The sequence below is a fragment of the Cavia porcellus genome, unplaced genomic scaffold (genome assembly GCF_034190915.1).
Source record: "Cavia porcellus strain 051 isolate PalLab524CR breed Dunkin Hartley unplaced genomic scaffold, mCavPor4.1 scaffold_2, whole genome shotgun sequence".
In the NCBI taxonomy this organism is placed as follows: domain Eukaryota; kingdom Metazoa; phylum Chordata; class Mammalia; order Rodentia; family Caviidae; genus Cavia; species Cavia porcellus.
The window spans coordinates 128,215,933-128,232,875 of NW_026947485.1; the positions used below are offsets into that span (position 1 = coordinate 128,215,933).

Consider the following 16,943-nt stretch of genomic DNA (forward strand, 5'->3'; position numbering starts at 1 on the left):
GAGAACTCCTTCAACAGTGGTTTATAAATCCTTCTGATATGTTTATCCAAGACCAACCTTATTTTAAGGTGGTATAACAAGTATTTTTTCAGACCTTCTGTCTATACAGGCAATTTGATTTGCAATGTGTTACACAATTCATGGGCCTATGTAAGGTAGAAAGGCTGATTTAGAATAGCATATAAAGAGCAGTTACATATTTACTGCTCAACTGGTGCGCTTGAGTATCTCAGTGATGAAGCAACATCTCTTCCTGTTCAGGTTCAAAAAGCATGTCTCGTAATATTTATTGTCTAATGGACATTTTCCTAAATGACTTCATATCTCACATCACACGAAAAGGTAATAGTACCATTGTTACATCACAGTGCCAGGGTACATTGACATGTGTTCGTATTGAAGTCGTACAGTTCCAGCAACCTTAGCTCCCGAATACCATTTGTATATTTGCAAAGTGTTCTCATGACCTTTCAGCATCCAAAGCTTCTAATGACTCCATCAAAGCTTATACTTATATTTCATTAATATAGTCACAAAACACTGTGTATGCAGAATATATATTGCAAATTCATTTTTAAGGTTAATTTTACCATTCAGAATTTTATAGCTCACACATAAAATGATAGATTTTTCAAACATGTCTTCTCTTGACATCTTTAGTCATCATTGTATTTCTGGAATGTTATACATCAATACTGAGCACACTTGCACCTTCTAATGGAGAGGTTGGTGAAGATCTTGTGAGCTGAGAAAGAGAAGGGGTCCATTCTTCCAAGGACAATGTCCATTCTTAGACCAGAGGAGCCAATTAAAGACAAACACAGGAAGTGATGTAGCACATTGTTAATAAGCATCAAGGGTTTTGTTCAGAAGACCTGCATGGCACTGCAAAGCAATGGTTTGGAAGCCTCATAAGAGACAGGCATGCTAACTCCACATCCAAGGTGGGCTTGGAGTACAGTACACATCCTGTCAGAGGACTAGGGCAAAGGGTCACACAGGTAAAGACATTCTGTGCCCTGCACCACTGACACTGTAGATAAGCAGAAGCATGATTCTGAGCAGAAAGAAGTGAGAACTGACCTGGGGGCCCACAAACATGTCTCAAGCCCACGGATCAGAGAAGGACTAGCAGCAGCTCTAAGCTTGTAACTCATTCTACTTCCAAAGTTGGCGAGAGTCACCCAGAGGGAATATATCAAGAATGCTATGGTGGCCCAAAGTCACAAGATCCTGTGTACCAAGTGCTGAGATCTGGGCTCCAAATGGCTCTACTGGCCATGCTAGGTTTTTGTTTCAGAGAGGACCTTGCAGTTGGGGGAAAAAGCACTCCAAAGTGTGCAGCCCTAAGAGCTAGGCCATAAATAGAGGTTTCTGACTGATGGTACTGTTTTTCTCCTAACTTTCTTAAAAACTCTTAGAAGAAAGTTCTGATAGCAACAGTATAGGTCCCTATCTGTGATTAGTAATTTTATTTTCACATGCATTGCCAGATAGTGGACTACCTGATAAGATTAGGGTAGGATTCCAGGAAAGAATCTCCACTTTGCATTTCTAGTATGATTTATAAAATCTAATGCAAGGCTGGTGACATCAGCAAACATTTCTCAGTTGATGAGATATATTTACCAAGTGCTATTAATAAGTAAAGAGAAGCACAATGAAACAAGAAAAGCCAGGAGTCATTAATGCTATCTAAGTAATTATTGCTGAAAATGAAGTTACAGAAAGGACAATCATTCTTCATTAGAATTATCTCAAGCCAAGGAAAATAGTACCATAAGCCAATTATTTAGCTATAGTGATAATGTTAGGTGAAGTTATTTTTTCTATAAATATCAACCAAATTCAGTGTTCTGTACTTTTTTTTCTTCTTTCTGTTTTTTTTTTTAAATTGAAGATGTAAGAATCATCTGGGCTGCCTATTTATTAAAGCAAATTTGATAGAGTACTTCATTTTGCATCACATTTTGTACCACCTTTTTCTATGGCTAACATTGTCCCACAGTGATCTATTATTTAGAATTAGGATAAAACATTTTCCACATAGTCTGTCTGACAGTGGTTCACATCTGCATGTACAGGAGTGTGCACAGCCAAGCAGTTCATTTGTACACTTTTGCATTATATGTTACACGGAATTCATATATATGTTTGTGTGTGTGTCCCAACCCCATAAACAAATTATGTCCTTTTTATCAATGAGCATATTGCTCACAGAATATGTAACACTTTTCCAGAGAGTAGAAGAGTTGAGAAATGTCCTACATTAGATTAGAGTTTGATCTCAGTATTCTATATGTCTAGCCTTGAAATCTTTTGAGAATACCTGAAGCACATTAAAATATAAAATTATTAAGCAATGTTACATTTAGGTAATGCTGTGGTAATAGACGAACTAGGTTAAGAAATTAAACTGTTTTGTATTTCCCAGGTGATATATAAACAGATATTTATGTACAAACCATTCTTCCCCAGCTGAAACCAGATCATCAGTGCCTACCACCACCATCTATCACCACTTACAACCTATACAACCAAATTCTGTTTTACATCTTTGAAGGCTGCATTCCTACATCAGTGCATATTTCTGTCCTCAAGTAAATAGCACATATTACTACACACTAAATATTTATTGAGTAAATGAATGAAAATCTACATTTATTTTCTTCTTTCCACTGATCTGAGTCAACAGGCAACAGCGCATATAATTTTCATTCTTTCACAAATTTTTACCAGAAGTTGTGTGGCAATAATACTTACTTTGCCAAAACTGTGAACAATGTTCAGGAAATCTCTTCCATGGTTATGCAGTCTCCAGCTCACTTTGATCATTTTTCTCAAGGGAAACTAAACAAGAGGATATAGGTAGCTTTCTTTTCCATTGTTATTGAGGGAAAAAAACAGTGAAATCATGTGTCGTCATTGTTTTAGGAAGCCATCATATTAAGCCAAACAGGAACAGAGGACGTTACTCTTTAGCGTTATTTTTTAAAGCTGACAAATATATAGTATACTGGAAAATAAGTGAGTGAGGGAAGCAAGCAAAGTAAAGGAGAAACAAAATTTAGAGTTTGGGTCAATTATTAAATCATGACAGAAAGTACTCAGCATTAGCAATAATAGGTGCTTAGAAAATGGCAACATGATACTTCAGATAATAAGATTTTGTAGAATTTCTTAAATTATAATATCTTCTGAACCGTGCTAATATATTTTCTTCATATTCAGCTATGTACAAATGGAGAATCTACAAAAATAGGGTTTACAAGGACTTCCTGATTACATAAGAGTACTTATTCCAGTTCTAAAATGTAAAGCTAATTTTCCTGTCCTTAAATTGATTCTGGAACAATAATTATCTCGCATGCTCAGTTCAGGTTCTTGATTCCAACGCAGGACTTTACTCCAGATTTTAGAGCACACGAGAGCCAGCATATATGAACTTTATGGTTATTTTGCCCTCTGAGAAGATAGTTCCCCAAATGAATAGGCATCGCTATTGAGACAGAAAACAAAAGCCTGTCTATCAGTTACTTGATTGTGCACAGAGAGGAAACAAGTTTTCCAGCAGTGAAGTTCCCACACATTTCCACTTCTCACCAAAACTGTAAGCTGTTCATGAGCAGGACCTCTGCCAGCATCCACATGTTTACCAGGACAAGCACATCTCCCACAGGTGCCGGCTGACCTTTGGACTCAGGTCATCATCATGACAGCTGGTGCAGTCGTTGGAAAAGGGATGGGGCAAACCATTGGCCACTCTTTCAGCTGCTCTTCTGACTTAATCTGAGATGAGGAAATAACTAAGCAAAGCTGAAATACTGAAAATATTCCTGACATAAGAATTCTGGTGAGGGCTTGAACATCCCATCGAGTTTTCCAGAACTGAGGAACACTGGTTCTGTAGTTGTTGCTATTGTCTCTGTTGTCATCGTCATCATTATCTATTATATTAGTAGCAAGTCAGTTTTTCAAGCTTTGAACCTGGAGAAGATTATTCATTGCATAGTTATAAAAACAGAATAAACACTTAAATTAGCCATTTTAATGTCTATGCTAGTTCACACAAGAATCACTAACAATATTTCTTTAGCAGTGGGACGACAGATTCAAATATAAGGCTCCATGTGTCCTGTGTGAATAATCAACCAAAAAGAATCAAAAAGTAAAGAGTCCCTCTGCAACAAACAAACTGCTACCAAAAGTAAGTCCAATGTGCTGAATACCTTTAATCATGTGTTATGCTAAAGAGCATGACTTTTCACCTTGTGAACAATCTCGGTGGACATGGAACACATGTCTTGCTAAGGCAGTTTTCTAGAATGGATGCTGCTTTTACCTAGCTTTGTCCTATGCAGGCACCCAAATACTGACTGCACTCAGTGCCACATGGAGAGCTGTCATACAGTTTCAACAAATACTGATGCTAACTCTTTCTCCGTTCCTTTTTTCCCTTCAGCAAATACTTGACCAACTTGTCCCAGGCATTAGTGGGTCACTTTGGCAGGTGAAGAGAGGAAGAGCAGGGCTCAGTAGAAGTAGTAAGATAAATAAACCTCTAAGTAGTGAAAAGAGGCAGGATACACTCAAAGAACAACAAATACATCAAGTTAAATGGAGTGAGGATTCCTCAGCGTGTACCTGCCACATACATTGTCTAGTAGCTTCTGTTACTCCTTGTGGGAACACAGGAGACCACAAAAGTAAAGAGGGGTTCACTTGGAATATATTAACGAAATATTTTCACCGTGGCTATAAATCTGTTCTGTAAGGCATAGCATCTTCTCTAAAATAAATTTTTGTATCACTGATGCATTAATTACAGGTAGACAAAAGGAAAATAATGCTAGATTAACATACATGTATTTAAAATTGTAATGAGCAGACGTTTGAAACCTTCAAGGGTAGCACTTCATGAAAATTGTGAGAATTTCTAGCTTCAATTGATTCTCACTTTAACACTTTGAGTAAGTGTAAAAGTATTCGTTAAAAAAATAACCTATATGTGAAGGAAAACTTAATTTTACAATTGTAATTCCATTATATGCCTCCAAAAATCTCCTTGCTCATACATTTGTTTCTTTCTGACAGATTTTGCCAAAGTTTTCATCATTTTGTCTTTTCAGGGCATGAGGAAATCAAAGATTCTTTGTATAGGATGTCTGAATGTTAATTTAGATTTTATCTATTTTCTATATCTTGCTATACTATTGGTTTGAGTTTGGGTTGTTTTGGTGTAGTTTTTTTTTTATGTGGTTTGCTTTGGTTCAGTTTGCTGAGATAGGGTTTTGTTATGCAGTTCAGAGGGACCTTGAACTTGCTATGTAGTGCAATCAGGTCTCAAACCCAGAATATTCCTGTGTTAGCTGTCAGATGCCCGGATGATAGGTGTTTGCCACAATACCTGACATATGCTTCCTCTAGTTATGACTGTAATTTTCAACTTTGTAGCATAATTGAAAATTCCCAGGTCTATGGGTGGCAACTAATCATAACTGCCACAGCAGAACAGCTTCCCTGTGTGACATAAACAGTGAGATGTATTTGTTTATCTGTCTCATCAGAGTGAAGTACAGACTACTCTCCTACATTATCTATGTATGGTCTAAAAGACACTGATCAGTACTGACTACGACATTTCATCTTGTCATAGGACACTGTCACTGGTTTTGATTTTTCCTTGGAATAAGGCAGTGGTGTCCTTCTGGTTATAATTTATTTAATCAATCCTTTACAGTTCACGTTTAAGTTGATTCCACTTTAATTACCTGGATTACCTGATTATTTGGATAAATTCCAAGTGGTAGAATTGCTAGTATATGCACATTTTCAAGGCTTTTTGACCTCTAGGGCATTTATGAGGGGTTTTTCTTCAGAAAAAATATAGCAATTTATACTCACACTGACATTTTGTAAGTCACTATTATGTTGAGTTTTGAGCTTACATCTTGTAGCCCAAGGAAAGAAAGGATGTGGCTGATCATTTTAATTAGTGTATGAATGTCTAATTTGAAATTCTATTCTTGATCACACAACTCATAAGATAAACTTTATTGTGACAATTTCAAACTTTTCTGTTTCCCAGTATTCTACAATATAAAATAAAACCCCTCATTTATTAAAGTTAAGTATCAATAGAGAAGAATAGGATTTTCCAAAACAACACGACAGAATTTCACTTCCCACCATGAGGCTCTCATTGCAGTATCTGTCATGTTATGCATCATCTATCTAATTTATCCATCCACCCCAACCATCTATTCATCCATCTCTCCATCCATCCGTTTTCCCATCCATCCATCCTTGTAAAGGAAAAGTTAGGATTTCAATATTTTTTCACATGCATTCACCATGACATATGTGTTTTTGCTCATTTCATTGCTCTACCAACCAGATCTCTTCTCTTCCTCTCCTCCCTCCTTTCATCTTGGGTACCATCCCCTCATCTTAGCCATGCTGCCTTGCTGAGTACTTTTCGTTGGGATCATTTCCTCCATTCCTCACCCTGATGCTGCATCCGTACAACCTAGAGGACAAATATTGGCTGCAATACAGTTACTAATGCATTTAGCCTTAATTGCCTTCATAGGAAATGCATTTATCAGTTACTATTTAAGGATGATGATCAGCGGGATATTTCATCCTTTCTCCTGACCGCCTTGTTCTTTGACACTAGACCAAAAAACTATCAGTCTCCATAGAGATATAGCTAACTCATAAAATAATTCTTACTCAGAAAATATATAAAGCTCTCTGTCATTTCATAATGACAATGATTGACTTAGATTTCTGTATTTTGAAGACTCTGAGTTTTTACTTGAACTCTCACCAGAAGTTGTCAAGAAATGACTGACCCATAGGTCATTATTTTTCAAAATAATTGGGATTTCCTCGAGTGTAGAGCAGGTATCTTGTTAAATATAAATGAAATGCAGAATTATATATCTTTATTTTGAAAAGTCGCTAGTATGAAGTAGTTACCATAGCCAATATAAGCCTTCCTTACTTTCTCACAATTATCTCGACACTCATCCAAACGCATACCCATACACACTCATACACAATCCACAGATACACCTTTGGTTTCAAGTAATAATTATTCTATTACTATGTAAAAATATTCATGTAACTACTCAACAATAAACTATAATATTTGGTCATTTGAAGACATCTGCATACCAGTAAATAGAAAATGGTTCTTTAAATGTGTACAAAATTCAATTGTTAAAAGTCAAAAACCTCCATTTTCTTTTACTCCAATCACCATCGTGTATGGTCTTCATGCCAGTTCTTCATTTAATAACCCAAATAATAGTGTACTCCTGGATTTTAAATCAATCTTTTATCTCTGACATGCAAGTTTAGTATTCACAATCCTGTCAGATGTTTTTGATGATTATTTTCCTAGGAATTTTTGTGAGGGTCATCATAACTAGATCACAGAAAAGATTACTATAAATAAGGGCTCTGTGAAAACATATTCAGGTTTTGGTTATAAGCATCTCTGCATTGGCCTCTAAAATAAGCACTCAACTTAGGTCACATTTACTGTTAAGTAAAAAGATAAAAAAACAGAAAAAATACAAACAACCCTATTTACCTTTTCATACAAGAATAAATTTTATATGCAATCAACTAAAGTCAACATATGATTCAGTTTGTCAAATTGTCTGCAAAATAATGTCTTCAAGACTGTATGAAGTGACTTTTTCCTATCAAGTGTTTTCAATTTACAAACTTTAAAAATGTGACACAATTTTGTTCACATTTTGAAGTTAAATATGTACTATTCTACCCAGCTCATTCTTTCAAAATAATGTTTTCTTTCCTTAATAGGAAGAACAAAGAAAAATGCAATCAGAAAACTTACTTCCTCGTATTTTTCTGTTTTATTTCAGCGGCTCTCCCTTCCCTCTTTGTTCACTTTCGACAGAAGATGTATAGTGGTCAGGTCACTACAGCTGCTGGGTCGGAAAGAGCAGCAGAAGTTCACCCCATGCTGCCTGAAGAGCCCTGCTCCAGGTCAAGCTTTGCAGGCCTCCTGGCTGCAGCTGGCATGAGCATCTTGGCCCATCTTCATGCCCACCATCGTGAGGCCTAGAAATTTCAGTAACTGCCCCTCTTACCGAGTCCAGCGGAACTGAGAAGAGAATATTTGTCCTTCCACTACGAATAGTCAACAGAGGAGTCTAAGAGGCCAAGTTTATTTTCATTGCCGATTGCAGCATAGCTCCACGTGTATTACCTCCGTGTATACCTAGTTCATACCACAGACAACTTTGTAAAAATTATGGGAACAACCAGCAAAAGTTTTCCTGTTTCAGCTCTCTCCGCTTTGCTTTGGAAGCCCTGTACGTTTGTAGGGATTTATAACTGCGAATGCCTGAAGTCAGGTTTCAGTTCTAGCAAATGTGGGATACAGGCGATTTTAAAACAAGCTGATCAGACATTGAAACAACAAAGACAGGAGGATTAAGGCAGTCTGCGCAGATGAAAGTATAAAGGGATCTTGAGGGAAAATAGCTTGAGAGGAGCCTTTTAAAAATCAAACAGAGAAACTCTCATCAGTTGGTTCTTCTTCCTTTTAAAAATTTGAGCAACATGTGCAAGGAGTTTTATGTATCAAGTCACATCTCCTAGTCAGAAAAAGAAAAGAATTAAGAGGCAAGAAGTTTCATAATCCTGTGGTAATTCTACCCAAGGTTGTGTAGCATTACCATTAATAGGAAAATGCTGAATAATTTGAGAAGATTTTCTAGGAAAAATACACGGAACTAGAAGAAAGAACTCCATGTACTCATGTAGAAATAGCTGCTTCTCCTATACTGAGCCTGTCTGTGCATTCAGAGAACTTATGACATATTTCCTTGTTATGTATACACTTTTCTTGTTCAACAATGCCAAAAAGTGATAACTTGGAGACTAAGAATTATACTGACAGTCACCTGTCATTCATTGTCCTTTATTAACTGACAACCTCAGGCATTCAGGCATGGATTTATGGGTTCTCCCTTTATTTTTAAAGGGGATGGGGGAGGGGGGAGAATATCAGAGGCTTCAGCCCTGAATAGACTTTTGTTTTGCTCTTTCTTTTACCTCTTGACTGTGTCAAATGCAGTGTGTCTCTCATGCAGTTTCCCTCTTTAGAGAGCCTTAGCAGGGCCAGCTAGTTAGTATTCAGAGACAAGGCAAAGAGGATAAAATTCTTCTCTCTGCTTGCTGAGACTGCAAATAAGCAATTAGACTAAAAGCAATGTATTGGAGAGAGAAGGCCATTGCAGACATCACTGTTGACTGGAACCTGCCAATATAACTTTAAAATTGCAAAAACTTCAGAGCAGGGAGAAACAGTCACTCCGAGGCACATAAGTTGGTTGAGACACTAAGTCAGTATTTGCTAGAGACATTTCTGCTGTGTAATGTACTCTGTGAACTGTAAGATTTTCCATTTAATCTTGTTTACTTATTGTAATGAGAAACAAATGGGTGAAATTAGCAATGGTGATAGAAAATGCAACCTTTGATTGTATTGCATGTTATGAAAACATTTTCTGGATTGGCACGTTACTCCCATTTTCATTTAGGCTCACTTTCAAGGACTGTAATGGAGGGCTGAAGGTTACAAAGTGTTTTATGTCTGACCAAGCAGTATCGTGTAACTCTGCTGCATACTTATATGAGGGCTTTAGCACAATAGATGCCAGGCTTTTTCTAGTTATCCATGATGGTATGTGAGCTAGTTCTTAAGATTCCTCTTTTCCACTTCTTTAGTGCACAGATTTTATGCTGGCTTCTAACAATTGATACACTTACCTTGTAAATGCTCAAGTGCATTTGCTCGGTTAGTAAAACTGGGACTACCTCCTTCCATTCTGTGATAGACCATCCCTAGTAAGCCTCCCCACGTGATGGAATGTGGCAAATTGATCTTTCTAATTTCACATCCAACCCTTCTCCCCTCCCCCTACCCTTCCAAACCACATTTACCAAAAGTTGAAAAATGCTAGCCTGATGAATTTATTTTTATATGTTCTAAGCCAGGAAAAAGAAAGGAATCTGGATTATTGACATTCTTTTACCGGAACTACAGTAGACTAGAGTTAGCAGAAAAAACTGCTAATCATCACAGTTTTCGTGTTGGAAGCAATTTGCCTATAATTAGTAAGTTGATAAATACCAACAAAATGGGTGCTAAAACGAACAACTCTTGTGCTGAGAGACATTTGACTCCACATTACACTTTGCATTTTTATATATGCAGCATTACATTTTGTTACAAAGAGCGACAACTTTAGTGGCAGCTGAAGCACTCTAATCTGTCTTCTGAAGAAAAGCAGACATACATCTTAATATAACAACGGCTTTTATAAAGCATATCTGCTTTTTCAAGGAGTAAGCAATACAAGGATAAGAAAAGAAGTTGTGTTTTTATGCATTTATATAAAATAGTAGCAGAAGATGGAGGGCTTGTTTTGCTAGGTAATGAAATAGCTTAGTATGTGAGATTAAATGGTGCCAGTATTATAATGTGACTTCTCCATTGGTAATACCAAATTCAAATTTGATTTGTAGATATTCATGTTCCACATTTCACACAAATTGACTATCCTACTAAATGTATCAAGGTCATATAGAATCAAACCCTTGATCATACTTCTTTAAGTCAAAGAAAGAAAACGAGAATAATATGCTGAAAATGAGATGAATGTTTAATGCAAATAAAGAAGCATATATCATGTTTTATCTTTGAAATCAAGCAGGTTTGTATATTTGAAGTGCTTTAATAACTACTAGTTTCTATGAGATTTTAAGTGATAACAGGTCCAATATACATAATACACAAAGGCATATGATTACTTTATTAGTGGATTGTTGAGATTCCAGCAGTTTCATAGCCATTAGAGAACATAATATTACACTAAATTCAAGGTGTATGACCTGATGCAAGAGGTTGGCCTAAGAAAGAAATAATGAAGGTATAAAGTTCTTTGTATGAATGAAGTTGGAAACACACTACATCTGTCCAGTGCTTTTACAAATGGCAACTGGTGTTTACAGATATTTCAGCAGCATCCATTCCGATAGCACTGTGCGAGTCACTTTATTAGCACATGTAGATATTAGGAAGTTTGTGATATCTCCATAGAAAGGAATATGTGACACTTATCAAGCACCTTCTAATGCAACTCAATAATTTTAATATATGTGACTATCTTTTTTTCTTTCCTTTTATACAGTTTACCCTAGTTCTTCCTTCCAGCTACTGGATAAGACAATAAGAAATGACCTTGGACAAAGTAAATGGCAGGATTTTTTTCTCCTTTTTAGCACATTTGGTAGTGGGTGTTGGAATATTTAAGCCATTTCAAAGTCATGTAAAACATCTCAAATACGTCAAGGAAAGAAGCCAACACTGTAATTCATTATTTTACTACAATAAATAACATAAAATAGAGGAATTTTTTAAAATCAACTATCTTTGCTTTCATATATAATTCATCCTAATAATATATCATAAACATTTTTCTTAAGATACAGTATAGCCTTGGTCAGTAGCAAATTTATTTTTAGGAAATAAAAATCAGACATTTTGAGGAAGAATATATTTCAATCATTTGTGAAGTTCATGTTCCATTCCATTTATTATTATTATTATTCATCCTGGTTAAAACTTTAGCTTCAATTCATTGGGTTTATATGTTTTTAATGAGATTTATTTGCAAGATAGGGTAAAGACTCATTTTCTATGAGTAAATTCTTCATGGCATAATATTTTGTCAAAAAAAGCAAATATTTTAAGATTGAAATTTTAATACCTTTGGAAAAGTGCTTTTCTCTTCTATTTTCTGTAATGATCTATAGTCATATATTACTAAGAACCTAAAATTAAAGAGTGAAGCTGTACAAGTAGCATTTGGTCAGTTTGCTGCCATTTTTGCCAACATTATTTAATTTTCGGGCATTTTTAATGTGTGTGCCATTTAAGAGATAATAGTATTTTCCAAGTGTCACAGACCTTATCTCCGTGGAATATTTCTTTCTTTCTAAAGTAAAGTTGCATAGAGAGAGCTGCAAAAGCCTGTCTTTGTGCTTTAGTTCACTCTCCCCTTTTGCCATTCAAAAACAATGCTGACACATGCATGGAGTGACAAATAGCATTAGTGTAATAAAGGAGTTCAACCAAACCCAAATCACAGTCATATATTAAATTGTTTTTAAAAACACCGACCTAAGCATCTCTATGAGATGTTATGAGTAAAATCTGAAGAAAAATAAAGGTATTTGCGAGTGCAATGGGCTCTCCTTCATAGCCCATATAATTACTGATTTGCCATCATGTGTGCTTGAGATTTCTTTGTCAGATATTATTTCATGTGTCTTTGTCAAAGGAGAGGTCTGAAGCCTTTTTTTCTCCCTCTATCTGGGAGACCGCTGTCAGCTCACACCAAGCCTCCCAGCATTGCAGTAATGTGTTCAAAAAGGCTTTGGTAAAAAGCCTTTTAAGCAGCCCCGCATTTCCACTCACCAGATCAACACATATGTTTTACCAAAAGCAAACTTCTAACATTTCACCATCAGCTCCAAACACTAGGACTGTGACTTAGTGGCTGTGTTTCATTGGGATCCAGTGTTGAGTAACGCTTGCCCAATCCCATAAAGAATGAAAGCTGATATAGGTGTTATGTCATCATGCTTGGTAAGTGGTGATTTTTCTAGAACATGATGATTTATAAGGCTTTTCCAAAGCTGGTTGACATTCTTTTCCTAAGTCGGTGCTTTCCAATACATAGGAAGTCTGTACAGAGGAATAAAGGGCAAAAGGCAGTTTATGTGGAGAGAAGTTATCTAAGATGTCTAAGGACAAGCGTTTCATATCTGCAACTAAACTCAGGGAAAAAAAAGTACTTATAGAACATAAAAGAACTATTTTCTGAAAGATGTGGAGAACTATTCAATTAGGTCCCACACTTACTTTTAACGAGGGTTGTTGTGGATTAAGTGAAAACATCTGCTACCCATGAACCACCACACAGTGGCTACTCAAGAATAAACAGTTCTCTTTTCTATTGATTGGAACTGGTCTGCATGGAATATTCATATTAGTACACTCTAAACAACCATGCAAATCTCTAAAACAAATTAATTATTCTTGGCATTCCCAAGAGACAATCATAGGTTCGTTTTTTTTTTTTTTTTTTTTTTTTTGGTTTTGTTTTTTAACCAAAACCCAGGAGCAGGGGAACCCTTTCTCTGCACATATTTTACTATGGAGGGTGACGCCTAATTGTCCTACTGCATGTGGCTGTATTTTACCAGCTCTAGTCTGAATTCATTCCCATCCATTCCTTAAAAGTTTGAAACCCCCTAGTGACAGGAATATTAATGTGCCAACACTGTCATATCTATTTCAGCTCATACATATGCAATGTCTTTGTTTTCAAAGATTTATGTCAGACTTTGCTGAAGTGAGGTATTCCACCATTTTAGATAATAGCATGCCAAAGTGATGTTACCGCCACTTTCAGCCCTCACTCAAGCAAATGGGAGGAGCCTCCACTGCTTCATGGCTTAAACTCATAGAAACTGTTATTTATCCTTATTTGACGAGAAAATCTTTCAGGGGAAATGCTGTATTTTTAGAAGATTATGGCCATCTTGTGGATTATCTTTTAATTAAGAATGGATGATTTGTGCCCACTCTGCTGTAGCAAACGTCTTGCTGCTAATGAAGTTTAAAAAGACTTACTTTATTTAATTACAGCTAATCACCAGGGTAAAATGTGAAATTTTCTTTGATCCTACAAGCATTGTGGTAATCCCCATGGCAGATTGCATCTCCTCAAAATGTCTTTGAGTTTTTCATCTGGTCACATCTTGGGAAAACATGGAACCACCTTACTCTAAGAAATGTTTGCATTCCGTCTGGTGTCTATGCTGGCATAAAAACTGCGTGAAGTTAAAAGCTGAGATGGACTTTTAGACAGAGAGTGTTGCTGTATTCAAATATTTGAAACATATTTTACTCAGTATCCAGAATAAGGTTCTTTCCTCTTGCTCAGCAGTTTAGTTCAACCAAGATTAGCAGACAATGTCAGGGGACCAAATTGTTTTAGACATTATGAATAGAAATATAAAAAGAACACATCGGGCCCACTAGAAACCAACCTTTAAAGATTCACTGTGCTTACTTACTACCGAATTAAAACCATATGGATAGAAGTCTGTAAATGTACTGTAAAACCAAGAATTGTTTTTGTGTTTGGTTTTGTTTGTTTTCAAAATATCAGATTAGAATGATTTCACTCTGTAAGATAAAAAAAAAAAAAAGGACTCTCTTTTATTTTTAATCTCGAATCTCTTCTGACTCTTTCCTTTGGAAAGTGTAATATATTGCCAGCAGTTTTTTTTAAACCTTATTCTTTCCTTTATCTTATAGGAAATTATCTTGAGAACACACATTAACCCCGCCTTCATTCCATATAAGTTCTCTGAGTTTTCAGCTATATGAAACCCAGACTTCATCATCTCTATCTGAATGTAGAGTGCAGGTCTTTGGGGTGTTTTCTGATGTCTACTTTCTCAAATGTAAATTCCATTTTACCAGAAAGAAAGGCCCATCCCAGATGAATTAGGGTGATGTATGTTTATAATCTTAGAGGATATCCTGTTATGTCAGAAATAAAAGTATCTTCTCCTATGTCTGCTTTTGTTTTGTGATTTTCAAAATCCTTTGTGATTTTCATGTGATCCAGCTAATGTTAGGTTCTTGGCCCAAGACCCTGAAGGCCTTTTGTCCTGCAGGTTGCATAGGGAGGGGACACAAACTCCACTGGAGAAGTAGGGGGCAGCTGAGGGGACAGAGCCCTGTGCCAGGCAGGAGAGGGCACCAACAAATAGATCTGCTCCCTCTTCCCTGATGCCCACTTATAGAACTGGGAGCAAAACTGCACTGGCAGAACAGATGGTGGAGTTTTTGGGAACCAGGATTTTCCTGGGAAATATGTATTTCTAAACTAATCATGATGAAAGATACATTTTGTCTTAGTACACAACTTCATGATTTTATAATTCATTGATTTCAAACATATAAAACTCAATGGTCCTTCAAAAAGCATTCTCACAGAAAAGTGGTAGTGAAATATAAATGATTCTTTTTGAAACTATATAATCTATTAAATTGCTACTTTATATCCTGGAAAAAGAAAAAAATCATCTGAGAAGAACTATCCATTTTATATTCCAAATTTGTTTAACAAGTCTGAGTTTCTATTCTTCTTTTCTTTCCAAGACATAAGCATTAAATTTAAAGTCGGTTTGCTGCCAAATCAGTGCTTGGTCTCTATCTCTCACACCTCTGCATCCATTAACACAAAATAATGAGAACTCTCTCCCCATATGAATGCAAACACACACCCTCCCTCTCCATATATTTCACACTGTCCACAATCACAATTATTTGCATGCTACTTACCCAGAACTCTCTGTGTCTCAGTAGTAAGCATTTAGACTTTCAAAGTAAGATTGAAGGAAGTTCTTGCAAAGTGCAATTCATGTGTCTTAAAAAAATTAAACACAAAGTAGGAGAAGCAAAATAGAATTTGCGGTTAGTTCCTGTAATACATTAAACATCTGCAGTTTTGTCTCTCTGTCGGGAATCAGGGTTGTGCTGAAGTCACATCCTGATAACATCTGCACAGTACTGATAGCTTTTGCTTTATTCTTTATGGTCTGCTGATGAGAGATTTTTTAACATTCCTTCAGTCATCAAGACCCCAGTTGAATTTCTTTGCTTGCGACAGTCTTAAAGGTGATTTCATTTACACTTGCTAAAATGTCATAATATAGGGAGATATTTTCAGTTTGATGTTTCATCCCTTCCTTTTTTTATCCGGGTGCTAGTTTTAGCTTTTCAAATGAATGTCGAACTCAAAATAGATTTTCCATGAAATGTATTTTGTCTGATTCTTGAAACATCATGTCTGCAGCAGAAAAAAAAAAATTTTCCAGAAAGTTTTGACCAGGAATGGCACCTCTGGTCCTTCCTTGCACTTCAACAACAGCTATATCCAGCAACACAGAATGTCCCCACTGCTTTAAAGGTCAGATATTGACAGAGTCTGAGCTGCTGCTTCCCTAATGGCCCCAATTACATCAGAGCTGAGTAAATAGCCAATAAATAGTGGCATTAACATATGTAGAAAAAGTGTTTATTTTACATTTGCAGACCTTTGTCATTCCCTTCTCCTGTTCCAGAAAGACATTGAGAAGATGTTTAGGGGAGTTTTACAAATGGGACCATTGCAATAATATTGAATAATGATCTAAGAGCCGAGGCTACCCAAAAAGGGTTCGTTGAATACATCTTTCCTTAGGGTCAATACAGGTACTGTTGAATACATCTTTCCTTAGGGTCAATACAGAAGGGAACTTAAGAAGTCATACGAACACTAAATTTCAAAATAATTAATTAGTGTTCAGAGTTAATTTTCTTGACCAATTTAGTGGAGAGTTTTCTTTATTTCCCTGTGGTTCATAGTGTTGCATACAGTGTTTCATGGTATTCATTTCGAATGTTGTAGCAATAAAACGTTTTACACTTCATTTCAAAATATCTGTAGTTTTTAATATATTGTATTGCTTTTAATGTAAATTTACTGTGGTTAGCAAATGCACATGGTAAGATTAATTTTCCTGTATTTAATTTAGTGAGACATGCTTTGTTCTCTTCTGTTCTCTTATATTGGGGATTATCCTATGAATACTCTATAACAACATTATATTGTGCAGGGTAGGGTTTAATATTTATTAATGTTGATATAAATATATTGATAGTAATTCATACCTTTAGTGATATTTTTTCCTAGATCTTCTATCAATTATTGGGTGTACAATTTTTTTTGTTATTTTAGCAGATGTTAATATATCTGCTCTTTTGAATT

General features: G+C 36.0%; 1 long non-coding RNA gene across 1 annotated transcript; it reads right to left on the minus strand.

The window, feature by feature from the left end:
• Positions 1–256: 256 nt before the first annotated feature.
• Positions 257–15,798, minus strand: LOC134475283 (uncharacterized). Its single transcript, XR_010046410.1, has 2 exons — positions 15,476–15,798; positions 257–3,987 (listed from the first exon to the last, which is right to left on the minus strand). It is a non-coding gene; the product is annotated as an uncharacterized LOC134475283 (long non-coding RNA).
• Between the last annotated feature and the right edge of the window lie 1,145 nt (positions 15,799–16,943).